The sequence below is a fragment of the Rousettus aegyptiacus genome, unplaced genomic scaffold (genome assembly GCF_014176215.1).
Source record: "Rousettus aegyptiacus isolate mRouAeg1 unplaced genomic scaffold, mRouAeg1.p scaffold_m13_p_5, whole genome shotgun sequence".
NCBI classification, from domain to species: Eukaryota; Metazoa; Chordata; class Mammalia; order Chiroptera; family Pteropodidae; genus Rousettus; species Rousettus aegyptiacus.
Window position 1 is genome coordinate 20,458,813 of NW_023416308.1, and position 8,255 is coordinate 20,467,067.

The window sequence follows — 8,255 nt, forward strand, 5'->3', positions numbered from 1 at the left end:
CATCCAATTGACCTGATCCCTGAGGAGTGAATTCCAGAGTCCAGGGGCCCTTTTGAATTGCCCAGGTAAGAGCTCAGTAAAACATTCATCACCCTGAAGGAGAGAGCATATGTACACATGTACCCCTTAATTCAAAGTTTGTTGGCTTCCTTTTAAATGAGAGTTTGAGTAGTGGGAGTGTGCAGGAGGATGGCTCCAAGCCTCAGTTCTATAAGTTACAAATTCAAGTATCCCAAAAGCAGGCATCGCCTGGGTTTGTTGTGCAGAATAAAACATTAAAAAAAAAAAAAAAGATAAATAAATATAAAAAGAGCTTAGCCCAGAGCCTGGCACATAGAAGAGGTTCAGTGAAAAGTGGCTGTTCTGACATGTTACCCACTTTACCCACATTCTCCCCAATCCTCCTATTTTCCAGATGAAGAAACTGAGGTTCCCAGAGGGAAATGGCTTATCGAGGGTCACACTCATATAATCTGAATGGGTGAGTGTAAGAAGGAATGTGACCTCCTAGACATAAATCCTCCTGCCCTCTTCTCTATCTCAAACCTGCCAAGGCCTTCGTGTTCATGTATTTAGGGAGGAGCAGGGAGGCGTAAAGAGAATGTTTGTTGCAGAGGGTCTAACTTTTATTCATTCAACACACCCTGCGTTCTTAGTATACCAATTAGCACGCGACTCTCCAAATGAGAAATGCCTCTGCCTGGGATGCTGCTTCTGCCTGGAATGTCTCCTCTCCATGCCACCTGATTTAAGACTTGGCTCAAGTGGTCCCCTCCCCACAACTACCACCATGCATGCACACACACACACACACACACACACACACATGCACCAGGTTGGGAGAGGCACCACCTTCCTGAAACACCTCCTGACGACAGACTATAAAGATAATAATCATACCCACCACTAATGAGCACAGACACTGTGCCTGGCGCTTTCCATGCACTGCCTCACTGAAATCACATAACAAACCTTTGAGGGAGAGGACTATCCTATCATGAGCCCCATTTTACAGATGAGGAAGCCAAGTCTAAAAATGAGCACCATGACCAAGGCCACAGCCAGAAAGGGATAGGGTCTGGGTTTGCCCTCAAGCCTCCCAGGCCGGCTCTCTCTTTTCCATCCCTGTCTCCTCCTGGAAGCCTCCCTGGGTTTACCCCTGCTACTCCCCAACTCAACCTCACTACCTTTTGTGGCTTCTCTACTCAACCTCACTGACTCCGAACATTTGCAAGCTGCAAGTTAGAAGTGAGTTCAAATTCCTGCTCTGCCACTGCTGACTGATAAAGACCTCACTGCACCACTGAGTCCTATATCTGTGGAATGGGAATGACTACTACTCACACAGGAAGGTGGTGAAGGTTCAAGTGTGAAGTCCCTGAGGACCTGGATGTTTATGACATTCCCAGGGAAGGCAGACAATGGGTGCCCAGGAAGATCTACTGAATCTAATGAAATATTGACACATATTCAGGCCACCTCCCCTGGGGGTTTCCTTCTCCAGACTGAAGGTTATGCCTCTAAGGGGTGTTCAACTAAGTGGGTCTCTAAACATAACACTGACTAACGTCTCTATCCAAGCCCAATTCACCATCATCACCTCTCACCTGGATTTCTCTAGCAGTCTCTCCTCCCTGGCCTCTCGGCCTCCTTGAGTACTCGCTCCCATCCCGTCTCCCCACAAGAGCAGGGCAAGCTTCCCAAAAGACACATGTGACCCCATCCCCCTCCCACAGAGAAACTTCCACAACACCCACCCCAAAGCCCTGGCACAAAGTCCAAAACCCTGAGAAGGGTTGACCTGGCCGCCATCAGCATCTCCTGCCAACACCCCATGTTCCCACCTACGTCCAGGCTGTTCTGTTCCCTCTTTGCGGCCCATAGCACTAACCTCTTCCCACTGCAAGCTCTCCAAGAAACTAAACACACCCTGAGCCCCATGCCTCCCCATGCCTCCCCATGCCTCCCCATGCCAGAAAGCATCAGCCCCTTCTCCCATTATCATACCTCTCCCCTCCTAGACAACTGCCTTTTTTTCACAAAGAGTCTACCCTTCCCCTATGTGTGTGCCTGCTAGCCTCCTCTTTAATATTGTCTTGATATACTTGTTGAATGAATGAATAATGAATTTGCATTTAAAATATTCCTGTGGCGCTCTCTTTCTGAGCTGGTCGAGATGTATTCCGGTGATGCTGAGAGGGGAGAAATGCTCAGGGCCTGCTCCATTCTCCTGCCGAAGTCAGCCCTGAATAAAAGCCAATCTCCAGAATCTCAAAGGAGAGTGAGGCCCCTCCAGTGTCAGAATCTGGAGTGAAGGCTGCATCCTCGACATCAAGAATCAGCACAGCTGCCTCACTGGACTTCATGAAGGGCAGGCTGATTGCTCCATAGCTAGAATGTAATGCCAGGACAGGTCCTATATCGCCCTGGGCTACACTAATTTCTGTTGTGTCTGCCACATCGAAGGTGTTCAATATACACATTTAAGGGGTGACTGAATGAGCCTGCTCATGTGCCCATCTGAAACATGTGCCAGACATCGTACTGAAACCAGGTACTTTTCTCTGGTAATTGTACCCTTGTCAAGCATGCAAATCTTTTTAAAAAGAGCCCCCCTAAAACCACCAACACCAGGGCTAGTGCCTGCACAGCTTCCTCAGGAACTGCCTCAGAGTTGAGACGCCAGTGTCTGGAAATGAATGCATGTCAGTCCAGGGGCCTTGGTAGACTGGCAAAAGGAAAACTGGGCCAAGGGAGAAGCCTTGTCCAAACGCCCTGGTTACTGATTAGCCAAACCCTAGAGTTTCTCTCTGCAAGGAGGATCAGAGGGGCAATTAACCCCTTTGGAAGAAAGACCAAGTTAAACATCTCTCTAATCCTGCAGTTTAAAAAGACAGCAAGCTTTTTAAAGCCTTCCCTCAGATACTGGGGGAGAGCAGGGATGTGATGTGGGACAGGAGAGGCCACAAAGGCAGGCCCACTATTATTTACAGAGCCCCTAACTATTTCATGCCTCTTATACCCATTAATCCTGTCAGCCAAAGAAGAAGGAGGGCTGTGATCCCTACCCTCACCCCATTTCACTCAGAGGGGAGAACTGAGCTCAGAGACGTTAAGTGCTTTGCCCAAGGTGACAGAGAAGCTGCAGGAAAAAACCACTCTTTCTTTGTGCAACAGGTAGAGAGCCCTTTCCCTACTAAAAGGTAATGGCTGCTCCCGGCTAGAGAAAGTTCAATCCTGCTGCAGGAAGCCCTGGCCACCTGGGAGGCGCACAGGGCTCACACGCTCCGCTACCGGACTCAAAGCAGGGTTTCAGGGCGCGGTGCCTCGGCTTTGAGGCGAGTGTGTCCTAGGAGGGTGTGGAAATGTCAGGTTCGGGTGGGGGTCAATGGGCTGCTTCCCTTGCCAAGTGCCCCGCCTGTAGCCCCTAGCAGCACCGCCAGCGGGGTGGGGACCAACTGCGCCCTCCTGGGAGAAAGGGAGACTGAGCCCAAATCCCATCAGGGCTCCTCTGCCCTGCAAAGGCATGCAGAGGGGAGCGCAGGCCGGGAGGGGAGGGCGCGCGTCGTGAGCTCCAGCGCCTGGGGGCCCGGCAAGGTGCTCTTTCCACCGCACCCGCTACCCGCAGGATCCCTTCGCTACGGGCTCCGCCTTGCTTGGCACCCCCGCTCCCTAGGGTCAACCTCTGGGCCTCCAACTCGCACGGACGTCCAGATTCTAGCACCTCCAGGCTGAGTACCCCGGATCTCCAGCGATCGCCCAGCTCCTCGCCACCAGATCTCTTGGAATCCACTCGCAAAGCTCGGACCAGAGTAGGGGGAGAAGGATCAACTAGCCCTTAGCCTCCAATTACCGTCCACCGTCACCCCCACCCAGGCAGAGGACGGAATGGGACCCCAGGCCGCCGGCGCACGATCCCCTCCTGAGATCCACTCCCAAGTCTTAAGCCGGGTGGCGCGGGATCCATTGGCTGCCCTGTGCGGGATCTTCCCGGGGATCCACTCCCAAGTCTCGGGAGACAGATCTCCTGGCTCCCAAATCAGGATTCCCCTTCCCCGCAGACCCGGAGCTCAGGGAGATCCTTTAGGTTCACGCGTCTTCCCCGACCAACTTTGCCAACTTTTCTCCCGGGGCCTCAGCCCAACAGAAACTTGGCGGCCATCGTCGGCCGCCGCTTCCCCAACCCCTTCGCGGCCCGGGGACAGGGGACAAATGGCCAGCCCTCACCCCCCGCGGCCGCCACGCAACCTACCCAGGAGCCGCCACCGCAGCCGGCCCGCGCCGCGCCGCCACCTGCCCGCAGCCCGCGGCACCTGCCTTTGCCGCCCGCGGCCTCGCGCAGCCTACCCTGCTGGGGGCGGGGCCTCGGGTGGGAAGCGCCCTGTCGCTATGGAAACTGCGGCCAGAGGCGCCTGCGCGGAGGGCCCCGGGGCGGAGCGCTGAGGGTCCGACCTGCGCTGGCCTGCGGGCGGTGGGTCCAGGGGAGGGTCCGGTAGGTCAGAGGTCGCGAGTCAGCCGAACATACTACTCACGCGACACTCCTACAGCCCCAGGGCCCCGATCTCGCGGCGCCCCACTCGGAAAGTTGTTCAGGGTCTCGGTGCGCGTTTCCCGGGTGACTCCTAAACCCTGGCCGGGATCCTTTGCAAAGGACACCTTTCCACCACCGGGTTTGCGCCCCCGGGAACCTGAGCATCCCGGGACCTTAGGAGGCGCTCGGGAAAGGCTTGCTCATTGAATGGCTTGGGCTGCGGACTCCAGCCCAAGAGCGAGAGGGGCCTGCGCAAGGCGCTCGCCCCCCCTCGCGGCGAGCAGGGAGACTGCACCAAGAAGTGTAGGGCCGAGGAGCCGGGCAGGATCCTGTTCACCCGGCTGGGGCCACCACTGTGTATGCCACGCCTTGCTGCCATTGCGTTGACGTGTGGGCTGAGGGGTGAGGCGTTTACACAGACTTTTGGACAAGTTGAAAGAATCGTAGGAATTGTTCCTGAACGGGAAAATGCCTGTTTTTGCTATCTTTTACTCTTTCATTCCATAGATGTTTATTAAACACCTACAGTATGCTGGGTGCCTGAGACACAGTGGTAAAGCAGCTGGCAAGATCCAGACTCTCGTGGAGGTTGCAGATATTGTAAACAATTGCACAAGTAAAATTGAATTGCGTTTGTTACACGTGCTCCTAAGGAAACGTAGAGAGCATGAATAACTGGAGGACCTAAAATCATGTGTATCTACTGTTAAGTCGTTAGATCTCAATAAAGTTAGAGAGGTGGGGAAAAGACTTGCCTAAAGTGACAGAACTCAGACAATGGCGAGCTTGAGGTCCCATGAGGATTTACGTTTTAGGATACTCTTTATCATCTGCATGTCTTGAGTAGTCATTAATAGGACCCAAATCAGTGGCTTTCAAATAGGACTTCACTCCCAAGGGGAAGTCTATGTGAAAGGAGACAGAAAATGGTGGGACTGAAAGTTAGAATCCCTTAAAATCCACCTTTAAGCCGGGCTATTACATGACTTGAGTACATTGTCAAGCAAAGGCAAGTCATTGTTTATTTTCTGCTGTCCTCTCTAGAGCTCCTGGGTTCCCAGTGCCTAGAACAGGGCTTGGCACATAGTAAACACTCAGTAAATATTGAGCTAAAAAAAATTTCATGTTAAATGCATGAAGGACCAACAGCTTATAGAGTGTCACCTGCTACTTCTCCCTAACCTATGGGAACTTCCTGTCTCTCCTGGGCAAATCTCAATTAACCAGAATGTGTGGGCTGAGGGTTCTGTTTAACTCAATGTTTCACGTTTCTCAATTCTGCATTCAACTTAGTCCTTCACTTTGGCAACACCTCTCTATCTCAGAATTTAAAGATGGGAAGGGAGAAGATAGCCCCCATCCTTCCATTCCCTGCAAAAACCCTAAACCCAGATATGTCCCCAGCCCTCCATTCCCACAACTCTATGCTCAAAAGATGCCCAGCTTAGGCCCAGTGTCAACTCTTCTACTCCCAGCAAGCTTTGAGGGGTGCCAAACTACAACTCCCAGAGTCCTCCTGGACCCAGAAGAGGTGGGACTTCCCAGTTCAGCCCCACCTTATCTGATTCCTCTTGCATTCCTGTTCAGTCCCTCCCAGGTGAGAGGCTGCCAGCCAGCACATACTCAGAGATTATACCCTGAGCAAAGAGGTGTCAAGTTGTATACTGTTTCCAGAGCCAATACCCCACCCCGACTCCCAGCCCTGGCTTTTCCTAAGGATAGAGGACAGTGCACCCAGGGACTTTCCCAGAACAACCTCTCTGCCATCTCCTGCCCCCTCCTTCAGGAAGTGAGCCCTGATTTGGCTGCCTGTTCTCAGACTCTCTGGCAGCTCTGTCCAATAGAACTTTCTACAATGATGGAGCTGTTTTATACTCGCACTGTAACAGTAGCCACAGATGACTATGGAGCATTTGAAATGCAGCCAGTGTGACTGAGAAACTGAATTTTAAATTTCATTTAATTTTAATTAATTTGAATCTAAATAGCCATATGTGGCTACAGCTGCCATATTGAACAGTATAGCTTAAGAACCCACACACTCCTTGGCAAAAACCATATTTGTGCATTTTGGTCAGTGCATCTTTATTCATTTTTGTTCTCTATAATTTATCTGCTTCTTGATGATGACAGCCAATGTGATCTTTGAAATGTTTTCAATACCAAGTCTTTGCCCATGCCGTGCCCTCTGTCTGGAACACTTCACCGGCCATCATCTGTAACAACTACATATTCTTCAGATCTTAGCTTTAACGTCAACTCCTCTGAGAAGCCATCCCTGACTACTATGCTGCAGGCTCTGAATCTTCTACTTGCCTGCAAAGCACTGATAACACTGTAGTATAATTTTCCAATTACTGCTCTGCCTTACCTTCTAGACTGTGAGCAAGTTGGGAGCAGAGACTAGCAGAGAACCTGAAAACAGAGTTGACACTCAATAAATATTCGTGTAATTCAACGTTGAATAAATGTTTTCATATGATACAATCCAGTGCCTGGCTCACAATAATGATACCAATGAAAGCTATCATTTATTGTGCTATCTCATTAAATGCCACAGAGATGCTCTATTATTATCTTCCTTTAACATATGAGGGATCTGAAACTCAGAGAGGTTAAGTAAAATTTTCAAAGTCACACAGCTAGTATCTCAGTCTCGGTTTCCTAGAAAACAGAGCCTGAGGCAAAACTTCCATGGTAATGCTTTGTTTGCAATGTAATCAGGCCCAACGAAAGTGAGAGAAAGGGGCAACGAGGCAGAGAAAGAGGGAGAGCAAATACAAGACATGCCTTTCTGGGTTGGCCACAGCATCTCACAAAAACACAGCTTGGAGTTCCATCATTCAGGGCATCTCCACAGAAGCCATGAGAAGTATTACAGGGTGAAAGGCAAGAACTCCATCTGCTGACACATCCCATCTCCTGTCCACTATTAGTCACATTTGGGTCCAACTGTTCCTCACTTCTGAGATGGTATTACCTTCGGCTCTAGGCAGCCAAGAAAGAAGGCAGTTCCACATACCGGGCCTCACCTGAGTCTGGGAGAGGAAGCATCAGAGCCCCCTTCCCACCCTGTGCCTGCCAAGGGTTAGGTCAAGTTGGCTTGGATGACAGCTGAGGATGTTGAGAGACTGGGCCACATGTCACACTGCAGGCTGAGCTAGCCAAGCGTCTGCAGCAACTGACCCAGGCTGCCTGAAGGGGAAAACGAGTGAAGGCTGGATCACGTCCAGTGCTTGCTGGATAGCTGGGAAGGACAAAACTAAGCTCACCTGAGAAGTTGTCCCAATCAGAATTGATAAAGCAAATAAACATCAGATTAACTCAAAAGCCCCTCAAAAAATACTGATTGAAAGAAAAAACAAAACAAACAAAAAAACAAAAATGAATTATTAAATGGGGAAAAAACTCTGACAATCATTTATTCCAGATGCCCTCATTTCACAGCTGGAGAAACTGAGGCCCAGAGAGACAGAGATGCTTTCACCAAAGTCACATTGAGTGTGTACGTGTCAGAGTTGGGGCTTGAGTCTTCAATTCAGTCATCACTGGTACCTCCTGAATCCAACAGCACCAACTGCTATGTGCTCATTTCTCATGCCAGCATATATAACATCATAGTGACACCTCTTTTTCGGACCTGCCCAGCATCCATTCACCCATCCTCTGAAACAGCACTTCAGTTTTCTTCCTAGAAACCACCCCATCCCCTACCCTCACTCCA

At 50.7% G+C, this 8,255-nt stretch overlaps 1 protein-coding gene across 1 annotated transcript in view; it reads right to left on the reverse strand.

The window, feature by feature from the left end:
- KIAA1671 (KIAA1671 ortholog) overlaps positions 1-4,292 on the reverse strand; it is a 184,199-nt gene extending 179,907 nt beyond the window's left edge. Inside the window, exon 1 of the mRNA XM_016124212.2 lies at positions 4,253-4,292. The gene's annotated coding sequence lies outside the window, so the exon portion shown is untranslated. The remainder of the gene's footprint in view (positions 1-4,252) is intronic.
- Between the last annotated feature and the right edge of the window lie 3,963 nt (positions 4,293-8,255).